Below are 24,581 nucleotides of genomic sequence, written 5' to 3' on the forward strand. Positions count from 1 at the left end.
ATGAGAAATGCTGTTAGGGAGAGAACACTAAGGATGTGGCCAAGTGACCATTTGCTAAGGAGATTAGCATAAATCAGCCATCTCAACAGAAGCCAAGCTGCTATTCATCAAGACAATGGGGAGGTTAATCAGCTAACTCTACAGAAGCCAGGAGCTATTGTTCAAGGCGAGGGAAAAATGACACCCCTCTTCCCAAAGGCAATTCAGAGATCATTAGGGTTGCCACTCCATCACAGACCCAGAGCTCAAGGGCTCCAGAGACAGAGTGACTTCAAAGAAGGAGCCACTAGTACCTGTTGGAGCCCAGGGCCTGCTGCCTGGTCCTACCTCACACTGCAGCTCCACAGCTTGCACTGTAGGGCCATGATCCTTGGCTGCCCCAGGTGTGATGCAGGCTATGCCCAGCAAAGCCATGGAAACATGACTGCTCCCACCAATTTCAGGGGATAGGGATTCCCAGACAAGATGCAGAACCTCAGTCCCAGAGAGTTGCAAGGCCCAGGCAGAGAACTGCCACAGGCTGTCTAGCCAAGGAGCAGGGACAGGGCTGCCCAAAGCCATGAGGGTAGGAATACCCAGTGCCTTAGAAACTCAAACCTTTCCTGAAAAAGCTTTAGTGGCAGAACACCTGCCCATAATGTGTCTGCATAGTGAGACCTCTGCCCCAGTGGATTTGGAAGGCAAGAACTCTGCCCTTATGGCTGGAAGGTAGGACATCCATCCTGTGGGCCTTGAGGGCAGAGTATTAAGTCAAAGACTATTCTTGAGCCCTAAGGTTTAATGTTTGCCCTGTTAAATTTTGGACTTGCTCCAGAACTGACCCTCTTTTTTTCTTTTCTATTTCTGCTTTTCAGAATGGTAATGTCCTGTGCCTGTCCTACTATTATATTTTGAAACACATAAGTTTGATTTCACAGGTTCACAGCTGGAGAGAAATTGTTTTGTGATGGATTATACCTTGAGTCTTACCCATATTTGACTTAGATAATATTAAAACGAGACATGGAAGTTTGGACTTTTGAGCTGATGCTTAAAATGAGTTAAGACTTTTGAGGATGTTGGGATGGAGTAATGCATTTTGCATGTGACAAGGACATAAATTTTGTGAGGCCTAGGGTGTAATGCTATAGACTGAATGTTTGTGTCCTTCTCAAATTTATATGTTCATATCTAATCCCTAATTACAGGGTATTTGGGTGTAAAGCATTTGAGAGGTGATGAGGTCAAGAGATAAATACCTTCTTAAATGGAATATTGCCCTTATGAAAGAGGCCCTAGAGACATCCTTCCCCCTTTTCCATGTGAGGACACAACAAAAAGATGGCCATCTATAAACCAAAAAGCGAGCTCTCACCAGACACTGAATCAGCCAGCACTTTGTTTTTGGACTCCCCATGCTCTTGAATGGTACAATATACATTTCTATTATTTGAACAGACTAAGTCACAGTGTAAAATAAATAGAAGAATCAGAGTTGACAGCATAGTTGACTTTGAAGGAAGACCAAATTTTGAGTTGAGAAAACACGAGGAAAATGTAAATATACTATTTTTGAGGTGCCTGTTTTATATTTGTGATTTAAGTCCCTTAATCAGACCTTCTTTCACATTGCAATATCAGATTCTTATAGCACTTGCATGTATCGATATAGCTTTTTAAATAGATGCACCATAAAGTCACTGTTCTGTTCATGAAGACGGATGCCCTAGAACCCCATATGTATCCTGTAACTAACATTCTCACAATCACACCTTCTGTGTTTATTCACTACCTTATATTATTTTTGTATATTTTTTTCTTATCAACCATACCCATCTATCTCCCACCTAAAGTTTATAGCATATTATTGGTCTCTGTTTATATTGGCTAAATAAATAAGGGTATTTCCATGTTAACTTCCTGATGTGTTAATATTATTTTAAAATTTCCGTGTGGTTGGACAGACATTACTTAGCTTTTGTTATTTTTTTTTCTCAATATAATGAGAACTTGCCATACATTTTGGCCTTTTTATATTATTGTTTGATTTTCTTAACATGTTTTCTAAGTTTACTATTTTTATTGTATTATTCAGCCATGGGGTTTATTATTTACTTTTTTTTTTTTTTTTTTTTTTTACAAATTCTTTGCCTAATTTTCTCTGTATTCTAATGTTTAACTTTTGTCTTCAATTTTAATTACATTTCTACTTCCAATTTTATTTCTGTCAACTTTTATATGTCCTTTTGCTATGTTTTTGAGAAAATATATTTTAATGGTAAAATGTATAATTTCCTGTTATTCCTTTTAGCTATATAATGCCAGAATAATAATACTGATGAAATTATATTAATTTTAATTTTTTCCATTTTATCATTTTTCCATCTTGGTTTCTGACATTTTATATCAAATATGGTTCATCTAATTTGAACATAAACCAAACAAATGATATCAAATATTAGTTATTGCATCTGCATTGTCATTGTGAGTCTTTGAGTAATTCATGTAATTTCCATTTTTATAGCAAAACAGACAAAATAAAATTTTTAAATTTTTATGGTTGAATGACTAGTCTTTGCTGCTTAAGCAATAAATTTTCACAGAGTCGATTAGGTTGTCTATCCAGTCACATAAATTTAGCCTTCAGTATATTGTTGAGTCTAGTTTATCTGTGCAAAATTTCTTTCCCACTATATGGAACCCATAACTGGGGGATGGGATACTTTTCCATGTAAAGTACCATTTATTTTGCTCTGCCAAATAAGAGGATGCAGCTTTGTCCTATAGATGAATTAAAGAGGGCAAGAAGAGGAGAGGGAAAGTCATGTACAAATACAAAAAGGCTAGAAATCTAGGCAGTACAGAAGAAACCTAAAGGCACAATAACAAATGTCTTATTTATATTGAATCAAAGTCTTTTGCAATTGTCATTTTAAAATATCTTCCCTTATCATTACTTATATAATTTATTTCAACTAGATAATATGTTACTTTGGAAATTCATCTTTACTGAGTCAGTGATTTTCCTAGATTGAGAATCTTTGCTTAATGGTCTGTCAAAATATAACTATTTGATTTTCAAGACACTAAAATCTTCTTAAAGTTTTCATAAAAATAAAAAATATTTTTGTTTTTTAATCTTTTAAAAAAAGTTTGAAATGTATTTATTTAGTTTTGGAGATGTTGTAACTTAATTTTGTTTTAATTTAGGTAGCCTATTTGAATATCTCTACCCTGCTTCAGACCACTGATTAACTTTAAAGAATCTATTGATTATTATTTGTTGTTTTTTAAATACGTAAGTCTTTCTTACAAAAAATAAACCAAAAGCAAAAAGTAATCAGTGAGTACAGTGATTGGCAAACTACTACCTGACTTTATCATTTAAAATTGGTAAATAAAAGTACATGAGGACTTTGACTAATGAATTACTATAACTAATAATATAAACTATTAATGGATTACGAGACCTTGGAGGTGTTATTAAAATGACAATCTTGGAAATTCTTAACAAAGTTGTTATGGTAGCTTGTTTTATAATGATAGCGTATTCAGTTTAACCATTTTAATATTTAGTCAGCAGTTTTTATCCTTTTTTATTTAACCAAAAAATATAAATATAAAATTCTCCACAAATGCATGTAATTTTATATTAATCTGTAGAGACTGCATAAAAGTCCATTCTAAATATTTCTCTACAATATTTAGGTAGGCTGAATTTATAACTAGTTGTTAGGAAATATTTCAGTACAGTAGCAAATATGGGGAAATATAACTTTCAAACTAAAATTGGGATTAATCTAAAATCTTTCAGGCAAAACCAATCTTGATTATACTGTTACATAATTTTACTTCTCAATTTAACAGTAAACTTGAGCTCTAAATACTGTAGTGTCAAATGAAAACTAAAAATAAAAAATACGAAATTATTTAGAACACTAAATTTGGCTTTATTCTCTATATTGTTCATACGGTTTTGTTTCTAAATGTGAGCTGAAGCTAGAGGTTAGGTTGTTTAAATCCCATGTGACAATGAATCATTCTCAATTTGATTATTACAATTGGTAGCATGGATCTACTTTTGGAAAGCTTGTATTCAGTGCATGCATTAAAGACAAAAACCATTTATGATGAGTGTTGTGATCAAAAATAAGAACTGACTGGGCCGAGCCCGTGGCGCACTCGGTAGCGTGCTGCGCTAGCAGCGCGGCGACGCTCCTGTCGCGGGTTTGGATCCTATATAGGAATGGCCGGTGCACTCACTGGCTGAGTGCCGGTCACGAAAAAGACAAAAAAAAAAAAAAAAAAAAAAAAAGAACTGACAAATAACTCTTTTCCTCTTCAACTTACCCTGCTTTACATTCTATGTATTACACATTTTTTTTTTTTTATTGTTTGCTTCCTGCCACTGGAATATAACTGCAATTGAGAAAGAGAATTTGTTCTGTTTCCTTTTTTATTCCCAGTGCTAAAAAAGGGCCCAGAACATAGTATGTAATCTCACATATCTGAAATAATAAGTATTCAATTATGAGTTTAAAATATTTTCTAAACATTTTAGGAAAGAAATATTATAAATTCATAATTGAATACCTAATATTTCAGATATGTTTCAACATATTCTTTACCTTGGGAATAAAAGGAAAGAATAGTGCTCACTTTTGAAGCACATGTACTAAAGCTAGAAAGATATGGAGAAGAGTAGCAAGCCCCTGTGCAAGGATGACCAAAAATTTGTGATGCATTCCATATTTTTCAAAAAATCATATGAAAATATGCCAAACATTATACATCATTATGGAATTGCAGGTTGAAATAACAATGATATACTACTACACCTTATTAAAATGCCTAAAATCCAAAAGACTGACAACACTAAATATTGGTAAGGATGTGGAGCAACAGGAACTCTAATTCATTGCTGGTGGTAATCCAAAATAATACAACTGCTTTGGAAGACAGTTTGATAGTTTCTTATATAACTAAACATGCTCTTGTCATATGATTCAGCAATGGTACTCTTTGGAGTTTATCTAGCTGAGTTTAAAACATATGGCCACACAAAAACTTGCACGCAGATGTTTATACAGCTTTATTCATAATTATCAAAGCTTGGAAACAACCAAGGTGCTCTTCCATAGGTGAACAGATAAATAAACTCTGGTGTATCCAGAGAATGGAATGTTATTTTATACCAAAAAAAGTGAGCTATCAAGCCGTGAAAAGATGTGGACCAAACTTAAATGCATATTACTAAATGAAAGAAGCCAATTTTAGAAAACTACATGTTGTATAATCTTTTTGGAAAAGTCAAAACTAGAGAAACAACCAATAAATAAATAAATAAATAAATAAATAAATAAATAAATAAATAAATAAATAAAGAGAGAGAGAGAGAGAGAGAGAGAGAGAGAGAGAGAGAGAGAGAGAGAGAGAGAGAGAGAGATCAGTGTTTTCCAAGGGAGGGGGCAGGGAGAACAACATAGCAGCAGAGAAAACCCTAACGTAAAACTAGGGAGTTTGAGTGATAATTATGTGTCAATGTTAGCTCATTGATCATAATAAATGTAATACTCTGGTATGGAATATTGGTGGGGGAGGCTGTGAGTTTGTAGTGAGGAGAAAGCACAGGAGAACTCTCTGTACTTTCCGCTTAATTTTGCTATGAAGATAAAACTACTCTGAAAAATAAAGTCTATTTTTTTTAGAGAAAGAACCGAAAGGTGTTTTTCTTAATTGGATATCTTAAAGCAGACACAGTTTGATGAAAGGGATGTCAAATAATTGCTTTGTTTAAAAGAATTCTGTATTTTTCTAACTTGAAAAAGTCTATATTTGAAATAAACAAGCTATGCTTTTGAAGGCACAATTTGTATATTTATTATAACCAGACAGATAACATGGACTGAATAAATGTGCAATTATTAAATTAACCTGTACGTGATATGAAACATTTTTAAAACACTGTCACAAGTACAGTATGCTAAATGTTTCAGGATGCCACAATCTCTGCACTTAAAATGAGAAAAAGTCATTATAAGTGAATGATATTAAAATTTTAGAAATGGTATCTAAACTGCAATATGTCATTGAAATTTTTAGCACAGATTAACAATAGTCTGTGTTAAAAATTGGTGATCCATAGACAAAATGCAGTTTATTTTATTTATTTACGTATTTATTTAATTTGTATTTTACCCTGAATGTAACTTTTTTCTTACATTTGAGATTCTTTGATTGAGACATATTCTCAAACTCATCAATGACCTGTTTAATCCCTATTTTGCTCTTCCTTTTAGCATGCCTCATATATTAAAATGTCACCTGGTGTTTGAAAACACTTGATTTGCCACCATCCCCTCATCTAACCTATTTTGTAACAACCACATTCAGAAATACTGAAAAGTCAATCTGTTCTAATATGAATTTTTAGAAACTAAAGTCAATTAAAAATAAAAGCAATTAAAACTTCTGTGAGACCAGCAAAAACGGTGGAGTAGGAAATTCCAAAATATTGTCCATTCACAAACTAAGTGAAGAAACTGGCAAAAGCGCTAGAATTGACTTTATCAGAACTCTTAAGACCAATAGAAGTTTACACCAACCACGTGAATGTTTAATCAAAAAATAAATAAATAAACACCTGAGTCTTAGTAAGAGCTTTGTGATGTGCTAACTTACCCTGACCCAAACCTCTACTCCCCAGTTCTGAAGTGGTTGTTGTCTGAAGACAACAACCCACATTCCCAGCATAGGTTTCTAGTGGCAAAAAGAGCAAAATTTCTCAAAAATTATGAATTTATTTTCAAAGAATTGTAATTGTTTCCTTTTACCTGTCTGGAAGCTCTTGAAAGGACCAGCTCAAAGGATTTGCCTTCATCCTATGTAACCTGAGACTCTACATGTGATGAGGCAGCTACCTAGTGGTATTTGTCAGATATATTTAAAGGAAAGTGCACTCGATGCTGCTGCCTGTGGCAAGGGATAACAGTTGAAGAAGAAAAAAAAAAAATAGACAAACCAAAAACTTAAAACAAAAGGCTTAAGAATACAATGCTTTGAGGAAAAAACGCTTTAAAATCTCCCACATATACTGAGAATCTAAAACACCATGACATGCCGAAGGCTGGGTGCATGCTCCGAAAGAAAACTAACAAAGCTCTACGTTTTCACCTCTGGCTAACGTTCAGGTTTTGCACAAGCAAGAAGTGAAAGCTAAGGCAAAATAGTAAATCACCTGACTGAGAGTTGAAGGCATGTCTCAGCACACACACACACACACACACACACACACACACACACACACACACACACACACACACACCATCTGCAAAAAACTGGAACTTTTTTGTTTTGTTTTAGTTTGGGGCATCTTATGAAACCTCTGGTGAATCACTTGCTGACCATTAAGAAAATAGACTTCAGTGTCTACCTACAAAAAGTAGTACACTGTACAAAAATAGTTTAAAAATTCATTATAACGAAACAACAATAAGAACAAGCAGCAACAACAAACTCTGGTGAGGGAAAAGGATCTGATTTCAAGAACTGCCAAATTATAATAATTAAAGGTCCAGTTAAAACAAAAAATTACAAGTATGCGAATAAACAAAATTTATGCCCATATACAGGAAAAAATAAAATATGTTAAGTAAACTATATTAAATATGCTTAATGACCTAAAATAAAATTTTAAAGACTACAGGTACAAAGAACTAAAGAAAACCATTAGAATGATGTCTTATTAAATAAAGAATATTAGTAAATATTTTCTAAATAGAAATTATGGAAAAAAACTAATAAAAATGGTACCAAATAGAAATTCTGGAATTAAAGTAAAATAACTAAAATTTAAAAATTTACTAGAGGGATTCAACAGCATATTTGAGGAGGCAAATAAATAAATAAATCAGTGAACTTAAATGTAGGTTAATTGTGATTATCCAGCCCAAGGAATAGAGAGAAAAAAAGAAAGAAAGAAAAATAGAAATTAAGAGACCTGTTGGACACCATAATGTGTATCAATATTACTTATGTTTGGAGTAGTAGAATAAGAGAAAGAGAAAAAGACAGAAAGAATATTTGAAGAAATAGTGCTAAGAATTTCCCTTATGTAGATATGAACCCAAGAAGCTCAATGCCCCCCAAGTAGAGTAAACTCAAAGTAATCCACATCAAGACATATTACAGTCAAACCACTGAAAGACAAAGACGAAGAGAAAATCCTGACAGGAGCAAACAAAGGCAACTTCTCAAGCACAAGTAATCCTCAGTAAGTTGAACAGCTTTTTCCTCAACAAAAATAATGGAAGCCAGGGGCAGTGAAACTTTACATATTTGAAGTACTAAAAGAAAAAAAAAGTCAACCAGAGATTTTTCTATTCAGAAAAAAATTTTCAAAGATAAAAATAAATAAATAAAATTTAAAAAGACATCCCTAGGTAAATAAAAACTAAGAGAATGTATTGCTAGCAGAACCACCTTACAATATACGCAAAAGGGAGTCATTCAGACTAAATGAAAGGACATTAGCAAGTCCCTCAAATCCACACAAACAAAGAACACTGGCAAAGGTACCTACATAAGTCAGTATAAAAGTTCATATTAGAGTAGTTTTGATTTGTAACCCCTCTTTATTTCAATAGGATTCAAAAACAACTACACAAAACAGTAATTATAGATCTATGTTGATAAGTGCACAATGTATAAGTACTTCAAAAACATGCATAAAAAGTTTTGTATTATCTTTTAATTCTATTTTTCTACAAACTTCCTGAAGTACTCTCATACATGGATGTAATTTGTGAGAATAGTAATATAAAAAAAGGCAAAGCTAGGCTCCCCAACATCGGTATCTAGCCCAGCAATGACCACCAAGCCACTGCTGGAAGTACCACAGGCTCCCAAGCTGGGTTGGGGGGGCCAAGAGTCTCAGACGCACCCCCCAATGACATCCACACTCAGTCCAGCCATGACCACCAAGCTGCCACTGGAAGTGCCCCAGACTCCTGCGCCAGTGTGGTGGGGGGCCAAGGGCCTTAGCCACACACCTTGACATATACATTCAGCCCAGCAAAGACCACCAGGGTGCCACTGGAAGTGCCCCAGGCTCCCCAGTTGGGGTTAGGGGGACCAAGGGCCTCAGCCACGTCCCCCTGACATCCCCATCCAGCCTGTCCGTGACCAAGACACTGATGGACTTGCTGTATGCAGAGCTGCCACGCACCTTCAATTTGTTTAAAAAACAAAGCAAAACAAAACAAAACAAAAATCATGCAATATCTGCAAAGCACAATAAAGTGAAGTGCAATAAAATGAGATATGACTGTACATAACAGGACATATCAGAAATCTGGAAAATGTCTAGCAAAAATCTCATGTTAGAGGCCTACAAGGAAAAGGTTTCCTGATCTATGTTGATACTGTGTTCTTCTCTAGACAGACTGGTGAGGTTGTCTCCATCCTTAGCCTGAGGGCAGTGGTTAGTTATTAGAAAATGTGATGCCAGAGGGATCCAAGAAACCCTGTTTCCTTCTCCACTTTCTTCTCTTCCAAGCTGAGAACTGCCTACCATTTCCACCTTGGATTGACCTAGCTGGGTAAACATAATCACCATGATGTCTCCACTGTTTTTCTACCCAAGGATAACCACTTTTACCTGCCAGACTCAATTTTCTTAGAGGCTAGTGCCAAGAATATTCCATCACCTTGTAAAGAAAAATTAGCTTATGAATCAGAATGAAACACATAAATAAGAATGAAAGAGCCCTCTTAATTCCAGTTTTACTTCTCTCTTGTTTCCAAGTCTCCCTTCCATCTTCTTTCCCATGCTAAAGCCATTTATATTTTAAAATTAATTTTAAAATGTAATTGTTATGTTTATCATGTCCTTTATTCTTATTTCAACAAATATTACATTATGTTGGCTGCTTTCTCATTACTCCTCCCCCTCAAAAAAAATGAATAAATAGGCATCATGTGAGTAAATACAGAAATAATTCCAGAATATGAAACGAATGCCAGAACCTTTAACTTTACAAATGAGTTAGGTAGAAGCATTGCTAGAAGATAAGATGGAGCTAGTGTGATATGTAATCTTTGTCCAATTCTCAGATGATTGTCTCTTTTTCCACTACCATGTTCTTCCTAATCAATAGCAATTCAGAGTTAAGGAAATCAGTTTTTCTTCCTATCAATCAGGGCACTGGGTGATTTAAAAATAAAGTCAACTAGTTTTAAAATGCAGTCGAGTATTTTCTATCATGTACCTAGTTGGAAAAACAGCCGAAGAACCACTTGGCCATTCTTAAAGCTCCAAATAAATCAACATATGTCATGGAGAACAGAAGTAATATAACCTAATGCAAACCAAACATCCGTTTTCTCACCTAGTAGAAGGAGTTGAAGACTGATTCCCGCATTAGTTTTGCAGTGCTGCTTTAACAAATTACCACAAACTGTGTGGCATAAGTCAACATAAATTTATCACAGTTTTGGAGGGTAGAAGTCTAAAACTGAAGTGCCCTCAGGGCCGAGCTCCCTCTGAAATCCTTAGAGGAATGCTTCCTTGCCTTTGTCTTCTAACGGGTTCTGGTGGTCTTCGGCATTCCTTGGCTGGCAGCTGCATTACCCCAATCTCTGTCTCTGTCTTCACATGGCCTTTTTCCTGTGTGACTCTCTGTGTCACTCTCTGTTTGATACCACTCATTGCATTCAGGGCCCACACAAATCCAGGATGACCTCATCTTAACTAGTTACATCTGCAAAGATCCTATTTTCAAATAAGGTCAGATCTTGAGGTTCTGGGTAGACAAGAATTTGTGGGGGACACTATTCAACTAATTTCATTTCTCAAACTGGTATGTCTTCCTGGGTAAAAAATAGAACTACCTTATTAAAAACTACACACACATATGAATATACATTTCTCTCTCTCTCTCTCTCTCTCAATATCCAATAAAGGTAAGTCTGGTTGCCAAGGAACTCTAAATAATAAAAAAATTTTCATATGGGGGAAAAAATGTCCACCAGTTGGGAGTAATTTCAGCTTCAAAAAGAAAATAAGCTTCACCACAAAAACCATGGACAGTGTTTACTTGTTACTAAATACGTAACAGCATAACTTTATTCCATTAGCATTTTACAGAATTTTACTACTAAAATATATTGAATTCAATTACTATATTGTAACTTCAGTATTTACATTTACACTGTTAACCTCTGAAAGGCAAAGCATAATCATATGGATGTTCATCATCTGCTTATAGATTAACTTTTACTTTTTCTCTTTGCTTAACTTACTGTTTTAGGAACAACCCCATCACTGATAATTGTATAGTCATTCTAGTCCCGACAAAGAAATTTGAAAAAAAAAAAAAAAAAAAAGGCTCATGGTAAATAGAAACCATGACTCTTTCTAGAATGTAAAAATGTTCAACTTCGTGTCATCAGAAGCTAAAAAAAAGTTTCTGCTTTCCAAAACCCTCTAGTACTCTTCCTGTCAAAGTGATATGGGCTATTTACTCCAGATAACAAAGAAAATATGATTCTTGTTGGCCATTTGTATGTCTTCCTTTGATAAATGGGTGAAGGGACACCTGCACTCCCATGTTCACCACAGCTCTGCTTACAATAGCCAAGACATGGAACGAACCTAAATGTCCATTGATGGATGATTGGATAAGGAAACTGTGGTATATATACACCATGGAATTTTACTCTGCCATAAAAAAGAACAAAATTCTCCCATTTGCAACAACATGAATGAGTCTGGAGAAACTTATGTTGAGTGAAATAAGCAAAGCACAAAGGGATAAATACCGCCTGTACTCACTCATAACTGAGAGCTAAGAGAGAAAGGAAGGAACGTAAGAAAGACCACAGGGGTGTGTTGGACTTGCAGAGGGAGAGAACATACCTTGGAGTACACAGTTGAGGGGGGGGGGGGAAGGAGGGGAGGTTGGGGATAATTGGGTGGGGACACAGGGTACAAATGCAGTTTGTGGTAATGGGCATGCTGCCAGTACGAATCTGGCCTTTACATCTTAGGCATGAGGGGTGACAATCAGCTCTGTATTTCATGAATATTCATAACCAATTAAAAAACCAGAAAATACGATTCTTAAAAGTATATAAATTCAAATCTTCCCTCTCCAGTATAGAATAAAAACAGATTTTGTGACATCTAATTTTACTCTATGTTACTGGAGAATAATACGATAACAATAACTTCAACAGCAACAATAAAATGCTAACTTACTTTATTTTTCTAAAATTAATTAAAGCCAGGTTCTTAGTTCCTATCATGCACTATGTGTGGGAAATTCAATTTCCCGTCCTTACTTCTCTCTCCACTCAAAATGTGTGCAATGGACATGGGGATCTTTATAGAGTCCAGAAGATACTTCCAGTTTCTTTTGTTTATTGACACCACTGTTCTTGATGACATGTTCATGCTCATTGTCCATTCAAGCATGGTTCATGGAAAGTCTGTGGTGGGCCATGTCTGTTTCCTACTAAGACTTGAGGGACTTCTCAGAACCTGAAACCCGGTGCCTAATGCTGGGCTTCCTAAGTGCACCAGGACACCAAGCCTGTGTCCTGCCTCCTTCACCAAGGGAGGGGTGGTCTAGTCTGGAAAATTTTATCTTGATGGCACAGCACGTTCCTTTCCTAATTCGCAGTGATCTCTTTTTTCTGTTCCCAGGAATTTTCCCTTCCACAGTTTATCCATCAATTCTTCTTTTCTTTCTCTGAGATGCTCCATGTTATTTCCTACATAATGTGAATCTCTCTTGCACAGAAGAAAGGGTTTTGATAAGGAATACCCATACCAGTTAGCTGTTTTTAAAAAATGTTTAATTAACTTTTATTTGGGGATAAATGTAAATTTGCATGCAATTATAAGAAGCAATACAGAGAGATGTTATTTACCATTAACCCAGTTTTCCCAGTGGTAACAACTTGCAAAACTTATAGTACAATATTACAGCCAAGACATTAATATTGATGAAGTCAAGATACAGAACATTTCAATCATCTTAATGACTTATGATGTTGAATATTTTTCCTCGTGCATATTTTTCATTAGTATATCTTTTGGAGAGAAATATCTATTAATGTATTTTGCCTATTTTCTAATTGGATTGTTTGTTTATTTACTGTTGTTGGCCAAAGAGGTTTATCTCAAGCCTTAAAACCTAATGGAATTTGCCCTTGTAGGCTTTAGAATTGCTTGGGACCCATAACCCCTTCCTTCCTTCTAATATATTCCTTTTGGAGTGTATGTGCCATCTGATGCCTGTTCCACTATTATGCATATTTTGGAAGTAGAGAGCTTGTTGTCTGGTTTCACAGGTTCACAGCTGAAGAGGAATTTTGCCTCAGGATGAATTATATCTTTAGTCTTACCCGTATCTGATTTAGATGATATTTAGATGAGATTTTGAACTTAGAGTTGATTCTGAAATAGGTTAAGACTTTTGGGATGCTGAAATGGTGTGAATGTATTTTGCTTATGAGAAGGATGTGAATTTGGTCAGAGGGCAGAGTGTTATGGGTTGAATTATGCCGCCTAACACACAAATTTATATTTTAAATTCCTAATTCTCAGTACCTCAGAACAGGACCTTATTTGAAGAAAGGATCTTTACAGAGGTAATAAAGTTACAATGAAGTTCTGTGAGCCCTAATCCAATATAACTAGTGTCCTTAAGGATTTTTTCCCTTTTGTCTAATCCATCAAATTTACCAACATAATGCCTTTTTATAATACGATTTTGCTTATTTTAATATCTCTCAAATCTATAGTAATGCCTGACATTGGTAATTTGTTTCTTCTCCCTTATTTTTCATATCACTCTTGCCAGAGATGTAGCAATTTCATTGCTCTTCTAAAAAGAACGAGATTTTGGTTTTATTAATTTTCTCTATGTTTTGTTTTTTATTCCATTGATTTCTCATCTGAGTCTTGTTATTTCCTCAGTTACACTTACTTGTGGCTTCCTTTATGTGTTTTCTCCCCTAATTTCTTTTTGTAGGCCTTATTGAGCTGTAATTGACAAATAAACTTGTGTATAATTAAACTGCACAATGTGTTGATTTGATATTGTAAAATAAAATAATTACCACAATTAAGTTAATTAACACATCCATCACCTGACATAGTTACTTTTTTTTTTTTGTTAAGAACATTTAAGATCTACACTCAGGAAATTTCAAGTATACAATAGAGTATTATTAACTATAGTTACTATGTTGTATATTAGATCCTCAGAACTTATTCATCTTTTAATTGAAAGTTTGTATCCTTTGACCAACAACTCTACATTTCCCCCATCCCTCAGCCCTTGCGTGGCAACTACCATTTTACTCTCTGTTTTTATAAGTTCAACTTTTTTAGACTCCACAAAAAAGTAATGCTATACAGCATTTATCTGTCTGATTTATTTCACTTAATATAATGCCTTCCACGTTCATCCATATTATCACAAATGGCAAGATGTTCTTTTTTTATAGCTGAGTAATATTCCACTGTGTGTGTGTGTAAATATATATATACACATTTATATATACATAACTATGTGTGTGCATATGTGAGTGTGTGTGTATATTACACATTTTCTTTATTATTCTGTTGACAGACAGGCTATTTACATATCTTGTCTATTTTGAATAATGCCTTAATAAACACGGTACTGCAGATATCTCTATGAGATAATAATTTTGTTTCTTCCAAATATATACTAAGAAATGGGATTACTGGAGCATATGGTAGCTCTATTTTTAATTTTTTGAGAACTTCTTTAATTTTCATAATGGCTGTGTATTGGTCTATTTTCTGTTGCTCATAACAAAATACCTGAAACTGGGTAATTTATAAAGAAACAGAATTTATTTTTTTACCATCTTGGAGGCTTAGAAGTCCAAGATCCAAAGGGAACATCTGATGAGGACCTTTTGCAGTTCTGGGAACTCTATATAGAGTCCCATGGTGATGCAAGCAATCATGTGGTGAGAATGACAGGAGCTCTTTTATGTGCTCTTCTTATAAAGCCATCACATAATAACCCACTAAACCATTAACCCAATGGATTAATTCAATGATAAGAGCATAGTCCTCATGATCCAATTATCTCCTAAAGTCCTCACCTTTCAACACAACCATAGTCTGGTTTCCCACCCTCTTAATACTGTTACAATGGGGATCAAGCTTCATCGGGAAGCATTCAATCCACAACAGGCTGTACCAATTTACAATCTGATCAACAGAGTGTGAGTGTTCCCTTCCATCAACATCCTCCCTAACATTTGTTGTCTCTTGTCTTTTTTACAGCCATACTAACAGCTGTGAGATGATATCTCATTGTGGTTTAGATGTGTATTTTTCTGATAATTAGTAATGTTGAGCATATTTTCATATACCTATTGCTCATTTGCATGTCATCTTTGAAAAACGTCTATTTAGGTCCTTTGTCCATGTTTTAATCAGATTATCTGTATTTTGATATTGAGTGGTAGAAATTTGTTATGTATTTTAGATATCAATCCCTTAATAACTATATGGTTTACAAATATTTTCTCCCATTTTGTAGGTTGCCATTTTATTTTGTTATTGTTTTCTTTGCTGTGAAGAAGCTTTTAATTTGATGTAATCTCACTTTATTTTTTGTTTTGTTTTCTGTGTTTTTGATGTCACTTCTAAGAAACAAACAAAAAACACTGCAAAGATTAATGTCAAGGGGCTTTTCCCTTACATTTTCTTCTAGGAGTTTTATGGTTTCAGGTGTTAAATATAAGTCTTTACTTTATTTTGAGTTAATTTTTGTAACTGACATAAAGTAGGGGTCTATCTTCACTTTCTTTCTTTCTTTCTGCATATGGATATCCAGTTTTCCAGACACCATTTGTTAAAAAAACTATTCTTTTCCCATTGTGTCTTCTTGGTGGACTTGTCAAAAAATAGTTGACCACATATTCATGAATTTATTTTTGAGCTCTCTATTCTGTTTCATTGGTCTATGCATTTGTTTTTATGCCAGTACCATACAGTTTTAATTAATATAGTTTTAGAATATAGTTGAAAACTAGGATTATGATGCCTACAGTTTTGTTCTTTTTGCTTAAGAGTGCTGTAACTATTAGGGATATTTTGTGGTTCTATATAAATTTTAAGATTGTTTTTCTACTTCTGTGAAAAATTCCATTGAAAGTTGGCTAGGGTTTGTATTAAATCTGTAGATTGCTTTGCATAGTATGAACATCTTACAATACAAATTCTTCCAATCTGTGAATGCAGTATGTCTATCAATTTGTTTTTTCTTCCTTAAATTTTTTATCCTGTTTTATAGTTTTCAGTGTATGGATCTTCAGCTCATTGGTTAAATTTATTCCCAAAGTTTTGTTCTTTCAAATGGTATTGTTTTCCTAGTTTCTCTTTATCATTAGTGTATAGAAATGCATCTTATTTTTCTATGTGGATTTTGTATCCTACTACTTTACTGAATTTGTTTATTAGTTCTAATATTTTTTTTTGTAAGTGTGTGTACTTTTTTTAGGGTCTTCCACATATAAGATCACAACATCTACAACCAGAGACAATTTTACTTCTTTCTTTATGATTTTAATGTTTTTTATTTCTTTTTCTTCTCTAATGGCTCTTGCTAGAACTTCCAGTACTGTATTGAATAAAAGTGGTGAAAGTAAGCACATTTGCCTTGTTCCTGATCTTAGAGGAAAAGCTTTTTGTTGTAAATGGAGTATAATGTTAGCTATGGATATGTCATATATGGCCTTTATTATGTTGGGATACATTCCTCCTTTATCTAATTTATTGAAAGTGCTCTGAAGTTGGGTTCATATATTTACAACATTGTTACATGTTCTTGATGAATTAACTCATTTTTCATTATGCAATGAGCTTATTTTTCTCTCATTTCAGTTTTTTACTTAAAGTCCATTTTGTCTGATTCATATATAACCACCCCTGCTCTATTTTGAGTGGAATATTTTTTTCTATCCCTTTGCTTGCATGTCCTTAAAGCTGACATGAGTCTTGTAGGCATCGAATAGTTGGATTTTGCTTTGTTTTTAAAAATCGATTTAGGCACACTATAGCTTTCTATTGGAGAATTTAACACATTTCGTTTGAAGCAATTATTGATAGATAAGGACTTACTATCGCCATCTCATTAATTGTTTTCTGGCTGTTTTGTATTTCTTGTTCTTTCTTCCTCTCTTTCTGTCTTTCTTTATGATTTGATGATTTTCCATAGTGGTATGCTTTAATCCCTATTTCTTTATCTTTTGTTTATCTACTAGAGGTTTTCAGTTTGTTATTACCGTGAGGCTTACATAAAACCTGCCATAGTTACAGAAGTTTATTTTAAGCTGATTACAACTTAACTTAGATTGCATACAAAACCTCTTCCATTTTAACTCCCTTCACATTTTATGCCCTATTTAAATATTTTCATATTGTGTTTATTAACTAATTATTGTAGGTATAGTTATTTCTTATGCTTTTTAAAACCTTTATAATAGAGTTCAGTGATTTACACACCACCATTATGGTATTAGTGTATTCTAAACTTGACTTTATATTTACCTTTACCAGCCTTATTTTAACCATATTAACAGCATTAATTCTTTTCTCTTGCTACTTTCAAAATTCTCTTTGTCTTTCATTTTTGACAGTTTTATTATATTATGCCTCTGTGAAGTCCTCTTTGTGTTCAATCTGGTTGGGGACCTGTGAGTTACTTGGACCTGGATGTTCATCTCTTTCCAGATTTGGAAAGTTTTCAGTCATTTAAAAAAAAAATCTTTCTGCTCCTTATTTTCTTTCTTCTCCTTTTGAAAGTCTTACAATGTGAATATTATTTTGCTTGATAGTGTTTTATAATTTGCTTATAATTTCTATATTTCTGTTAAGCTTCCCATTTTGTTCATGTATTGTCTCCCTAATTTTTGTTGTCTATCCCTAGTACAAGTTTTTCTTGTAGCTCTCTGAGCTTCCTCAAAACAATTTTGAATTCTTTGTCCAGCAATTCGTAGATCTCTATTTCTTAAGGGTTGGTAACTAAAAATATCAGCATGTTCCTTTGGCAGCATAAGGTTTACTTGATTGCAATTTTATAGGCTTGCATTGTTGTCTACGCATTTGATGGTGTATTTACCTCTTTCAGATTTTATGGATTGGTTTTGGTGGGGATTAACTTCACCCATGAGTGAGAGGAATGGCACTGGCTGGGTGGCGTGTGGCATTCTGGTTCTGGGGAAGATCCAGAAATGTAGTCTCCATACTTTTCTGTTAGTTGAGGTCAGCATCAGTGACTATTTCAGGGCTCCTTAATGGCCATGGTTATGGGTATTTATAACAGCTGTAAAGGCTTTTGCATTCTTTGTTTGTTGGTGACACCTACTCTAGATCTCCTGATCTCTTTCTTGTCACAGCAGATGTTGTGGCTGAGGAAATCCTCCTTGGTGCTGTGTCTGGCTCATGCATTCCCTCATAGCAATGGTGGCGTTGGTTGTCTGAGGCAGGGGTTCCCATGGAGCTGGGTTCTGGAATACTTGTGCTTGTGGAGTGACCTTGCCTCCAGGGTCTAGGGTGCTGTTTATCCCACTGTAATAGTGATTCTGCTGCTTGAGATGTGAGCACATGCACAGTGGTCACAGAACCTAAGTCTGGATCATAAGCCTGCCCATACTAACAGCGGCACACATGCATGGCTGATCCAGACAGCTCCTGCACTTCTTTTTTCCTCCAGCCCATCTCCAGACATCCCTTCTAAGCTAATTCCCCCCCAGTGAAACTTTCTGTGTAGTTAGTCTTCCTTTATTTTTAAATTTTTATTTTTTTCCTCTATTGTGTTGTTAGATTCTTGAGCCCAATTTGGTTAATAGTTTTGTTGCAGTATTCTATATTTTACTGATTTTCTATCTAATTATTATGTCAATTATTGAGAAACAAGTGTTGAAATCTTCAAGTATTATTTTTGGATTATTCTATTTCTACTTGTAATTATATCAGTCTTTGTTTTATGCATTTTGAAGCTCTGTTACTAGTACATAAAAGTTTAACATTGTTGTTTTCTCAATGGATTAACCTTCCTATTATTATAAAATGAGTCACTTTCTTCCAGGTAATATTCTTTTCTCTAATATATATTTTGATGTTTATATAGCCCCTGCAGACTTTTTTTATTAGTATTAATATGCTGCATTGCTACCAGGTGAATTCTACAGTGTGGAATACAGGCTCCCTCTTGTGGTCTTTTGACAGCACTTCACTGCAGAGGAAACCTTTGAGATACCAACTAGAGATTCATTTATTTCCTGTCTTGTGATAAATTTGCAGGGAACAAATAAAACATGTGCTTTCAGAAAGACAAACCAAACATAGTCTAAACATTACAATAATATATTTGAATCTAAATTTTAAGTTTTCTGCTGAGGAAATAAAAAAGACTTAAAATTTACTGGTTGTGCAATTTTGATCACTGATGCCAAAAAAGAATATAACTCTACCTTAAATTAAATGCCAGTAAAGTTAATGAACACTGCTGTCTTTCTCCTTCTTTGCTTGGGCTGAATGAATTATTGACATTAAAGCCAACCCTTGGTTTTCTCTAATTTCTAGTCCCTAGTATCAACATTTAAATCCATGTGCTATTTTCAATTTACCAAACACCTTATAGAAATTTGCTTATTTCTTTCCATTTTTTATGAGATATTAAAAAGTAAGTCCCCCACACCAAAAAAACTATTAATTTTTAAAATAACTTAAAAACACATTTGAAGTTTTTTTATGTACATAAAGAAAAGCCTATTACTATCTCTAGGTTTTGCTTCATTGATAGGACTTCAAAATAAAGTTTTTGTCTGAAGAAAAATGCAGAAAGAGGCATCAGGGGACATATGAGGAAAGGGTACTTTAGTCCCCGGAAGTATAAAAGGTAGCCCTAGGCTGTCTGCCTCTCTGAAACCTTGTTCTGGAATGGAAGCCCAAGAATCTTCTGTGATCACCTGCTATGAATGCTTGAAATTACCAGATCTTTCTGGGTGGTTCATAGGTTAGTCTAGAACGCAAGCAGTAAGAGTTTCTTATGCTCCAAACTTTCCAACCTGTAGGAATCTGGACCAATAATTTCCACTTGCTTTCTTCTATAATCTTCTCTCTGTACCCTCTGTAAGCTAGTGAACATGGCTTGGCTGAGCCCTGTCCTCAATCTGATGCTTGTAAAAGGAAAGATCAGAGAGCTCAGTTTGGTTTCAAATATACCCTAAACTGCTAGATTGATTCATCACCACTATGGCCAAGGCTTATGTCCACATTCAGGTTTACTAATAGAGATTTTACTTTCTGTCATCACAAGCAGATGACTATTGTTTGTGGGCTCCTAACCTTATAGCTAGAGAGCAGCATATCTGAGTTAATTATAACTTTTGTTTTCCGTATCAGGACTTTGTGTACATAAAATATTCAATATGTGTAACTTTGTTTATATGTAGTTAATATTATCACTAAAAAGATAATCTTTATCTACAGTTTTCATGTATCATTAAAACTCCTGAAGGAGTCAAGTCATCAATTTTTGTGCTCTCAGATCATAGTAGTATGTTACATGTATGAATTAATTAATGATCTAGGGAGAATAGGCATATAAAGGTAGAACTTTGCATTTAAAAGTTCTGAGCTGATTTCTTATAACTGGGAATGTTTATGAGACAGGCTGGTCAGTGAAGAAGTAGAGAACTTGACAAAAGAGACTGAGAAGAATAAGTTGGATATGTCTGAATCTGTTACCAAAAACATGATAAAGTGAGGACAAAAATATCTGCCCTATATACTTCTTAAAAGATAAAATTAGAAAATAGGTGCATTTTGTGTGTGCACAAAATACACTGCATGAATAAGTTATTATTATCACATTTGTATACTGAATAGCATTAACCATTAACTCTCATGGGCATGGAAGTTATTCTGACTCCCTACTTTGATTCTGAAGTTTTCTTCAGCTGAGATTACACTTAGCCAGAGGGAAAGCTAATGGCACAGGCCATGCCAACCATAAGTAGAGTTTTCTCCTGGAGGAATATATACTGTTTTCCAGGCCCTTTAGCACTGCCCAGAGCGCTCCATGGGCTTTTAACCCAGTGGAGCAAAGATTTTTAACTGGGTTAAGGTGTACATCAAAATTCACATAAATTACATTTTATATGTTTACATATAAACAAGGGCATATTTACTTAGCAAAATCATGTCAGCATACTATACTATTATATTGGGTAGCAAAGTCACAAAGGCCATGGTCACGTAGCTAATGGTTATACTAAATCAAAGAGACAAATGAAAATAAAGCATACTAAAATTAAAAAGGGAAAATCACAAATTAAGTTCATTACATTTTATCAGATTAAATCTATAGTGTACAGTAGGAATATTAATATTTTAATCAAGTTTTTGATAACTATCTCAAAAAAGGCTTTAAATTCTTGTTAGTACAATAGTCCCCCTTTACCTCTGGTTTCACTTTCTGAAGTTTCAGTTACTCACAGTCAACTGAGGTCCATAAATATTAAATACAAAATTTCAGAAATACGCAATTCATAAATTTTAAATTGCCTGCAATTCTGAATAGCATGATGTAATCTCGCATCCTCCGGCTCTAGACTAGAACATGAAATTTCCTTTGTATTCATGCTACATAAACTACTGCCCATTAGTTATTTAGTAGCTGTCTTTGTATTGCAGTGTTTATGTTCAAGTAATCCTTATTTTACTGAAGAGTTCTATTTTATTACTAATTATTATTGTTAATCTCTTACTATGCTTATTTCCTATGTTAAACTTTATCATAAGTATGTACATGCAGGAAAAAACAGCATATATGGGGTTCAGTTCTATTTGCAGTTTCAGGCATCCACTGGGGGACTTATAAGATATCCTCTGGGGATAACAGGGGACTACTGTGAGATTTAAGGAAGAAAAGGTCATTTACTCTAAAAATTATAATTTTTAAAATAATTTTACTATTAATAATATGATATTTTCAAAGATGTGGTTAGTAATTATCCTGCAAAACAATGTTGAGGTAATAAGATTGTATTTTGACAGGATAATTATCTCTATCTTTGAAAATTCATAACACTGAAATATAAGTAAAAAAAAGGACAAATTGGCTTGGTGTTATGTATCTGAATGCAATTGCACATAATCTTTAACTAGTTGTCCTATTGCTAATAAATTACTCTGAGGAAAACATTCCAACATTTAAAAATATTTATTGTTTTTGATTATATTTACTTTTTTAATAATAAAATATAGAAACAACTAAAATGTTCACCATTAGGAATGATCATTAAGTTTAATTCACATAATGAAACACTAGTGGTCATTAAAGCTAACAAATCAAATCTAAACCTACTGTGGTGAAAGATGTCTGTAACTTTTACTGTTAGATGTTTTGGTGTCCTGCCCAACCCTCTTTACCTGGTGTACCCATCGCCACTATGGTCACTTGAAAACACAAGGAAGATGGTCATTGCAAGACAATCTTGAATTCCCTCTAATCTCTCAACTTTTACCACGTTTCCAATGACAGTGAACCAGAAGAAACGAGTAAGAAAGGCTCTTATCTTTTTATCTTCAGATATGCACGTATCTCCACACTTCCAGGAAGGATAGGAATGGCTCTGTGTCTTATCCCTTATTGCTACTATTTTTTTGGGGGTGGTAGTCATTCTAGCTAAGGCTATACAGAGATTCACATTCGTAGTATCCTATGAGGATGGGAGGTCCAAATTCTGTAGTCATCAGTTTGCGTGAATTGATTCCATAGAAGACTAGAGCTTGCTGAGGACACAACTGCATTCAGTACCTAAAATATATTTAAAAAACAAATTAAAAAAATAAGCAAATGTGTAAGACCATGGCATTTATCCTCAACTCAATTTTAGTTACTAGCACTGAAATTTGCAGAGAAAAGAGCTATGCCAATTTTCATGATTGAAGAAAAAGGAGGCAATGTGGGGAGTGGCGGTAGCCCAGACTTTGAGTTACAAGTTTTGCTTCAGGTTGTAGGTGACGGTATGGTACAAAGTCAAGAAGAGAGAATTCTCCCCATTTCTGTGTAATGATGAATGCCATTTCATTTGACTCCTCATGTACCTGAAGCTTTGGGAAACAAATGGAAACAACACCTGGGCAAAGAATTCACACTCTTGCTCATGGCATTGGTACTAGATTGCTAAAGCAGAAGAGCATGAGAGGAGTGATGGTGAAATCGTGTAGGGCACATTAAGTTTCCTGAAAGCATCTGAGAGGTCTAGAAGTCTGGCAGAACACAAAGGAAGAAAGAACCAGAGGGATCCAACATATTCCAGTTAATGTGATTTTAGTTGCACCACAGATAGAAAGCTTGGGGAAAGTCAGTTAATGTTTATATATCTGCCTTTATATACTGAAAATTATTTAAGGCCTTTTTATTTTTAACCACCAAGACCTAGTACCATACCTACCACTTAATATATGTGCCATAAATGTTCACTGAATTATATTGTAAACACTGGTTCATTGGAGGTCAAAGTTATTGTAACCCAGAAACTTTATGTTTGGATCTCTGTAAGGTTGGGGGACATTGAGATCATGAAATGCAGGGAAAATAAATAGGCCATTTTTTTCTTCGTGGTTATTTGTTATCCTTTTCATCCTTTCTATTACATTTTATTTCCCTTTTCTTTCTTCTTTCTGTTCTTTTTCTCTGCTGCAAAGTATTTCTTTTACCTAGACTTTTCACCTGTAAAATATCTTTGACTAGACATATCTTTGACTGGACTATGAGGTCTCTGGAAAAATCAAGGACATAGAAAGCCAAAGGGGAGGCTGAAGACAGAACTGCAAATGTAAAAACAAGTTTCTGCTTTGTTTAATCTTTGCCAGTGCTGTGCCAGTCAGGTTGGCCGACAGGTAGAGGATGCATTCTAAGACTTTCTTTTGGAGCAGCAGGATTTTTGCATTAGGTGTTTCCCAAACTACAGAAAGTTGTTCCAAAGGTTGATCAAAGGAGGTTTCAGTGCTATTGTGGAATATCAGACTGAAGACTTAGAATTTTAAATAAGACTACTGTTTACTAAAATCTTTAGGAGGAAACTGGTCAATAGTTAAAAGCTTGGTGTCTTTCATACCTAGTTCTTTAATGCTTAAACATTTTAGAATTTCTTTTTACACAGACACAACTGAAGAATCTCTGAGAATTGGCTTGGTGTCAGCAAGGGAAGAGAGGCTCCATGACACTTTTAAGTGAGAGAAGACTTTACGTTACTTAGCATGTGAGGAGAGGGAACTCTTTGTAGATATGAGCTGGCAAACGTCAGAAGGCTAGAGAGGGGTGCTGATGTCATATTTTTGAAAGATACAAAAGTGTTCAGTTAAATGTAATGAAGCTGTTGAAGTGTTGGGCTTTTAATTTTCATTCTTGAGTTATTGAAATGTGATGCTGTTTCATTATGAAATGATTGATTTTTTTTATCAGTACTCAAATAAGTTTTGCTTAAATAAAGTTGAACCAGCTTTACTAACTATAGGTTTTCCTATGAGT

The 24,581-nt window shown here is 34.4% G+C and overlaps 1 non-coding gene across 1 annotated transcript; it reads left to right on the plus strand.

Moving 5' to 3' along the window:
• The first annotated feature begins 4,630 nt into the window (after nt 1-4,630).
• LOC134386681 (U6 spliceosomal RNA) lies at nt 4,631-4,735 on the plus strand. The gene has a single exon (XR_010024511.1). It is a non-coding gene; the product is annotated as a U6 spliceosomal RNA (small nuclear RNA).
• The last annotated feature ends 19,846 nt before the right edge of the window (nt 4,736-24,581 follow it).

The sequence above is a fragment of the Cynocephalus volans genome, chromosome 9 (genome assembly GCF_027409185.1).
Source record: "Cynocephalus volans isolate mCynVol1 chromosome 9, mCynVol1.pri, whole genome shotgun sequence".
NCBI classification, from domain to species: domain Eukaryota; kingdom Metazoa; phylum Chordata; class Mammalia; order Dermoptera; family Cynocephalidae; genus Cynocephalus; species Cynocephalus volans.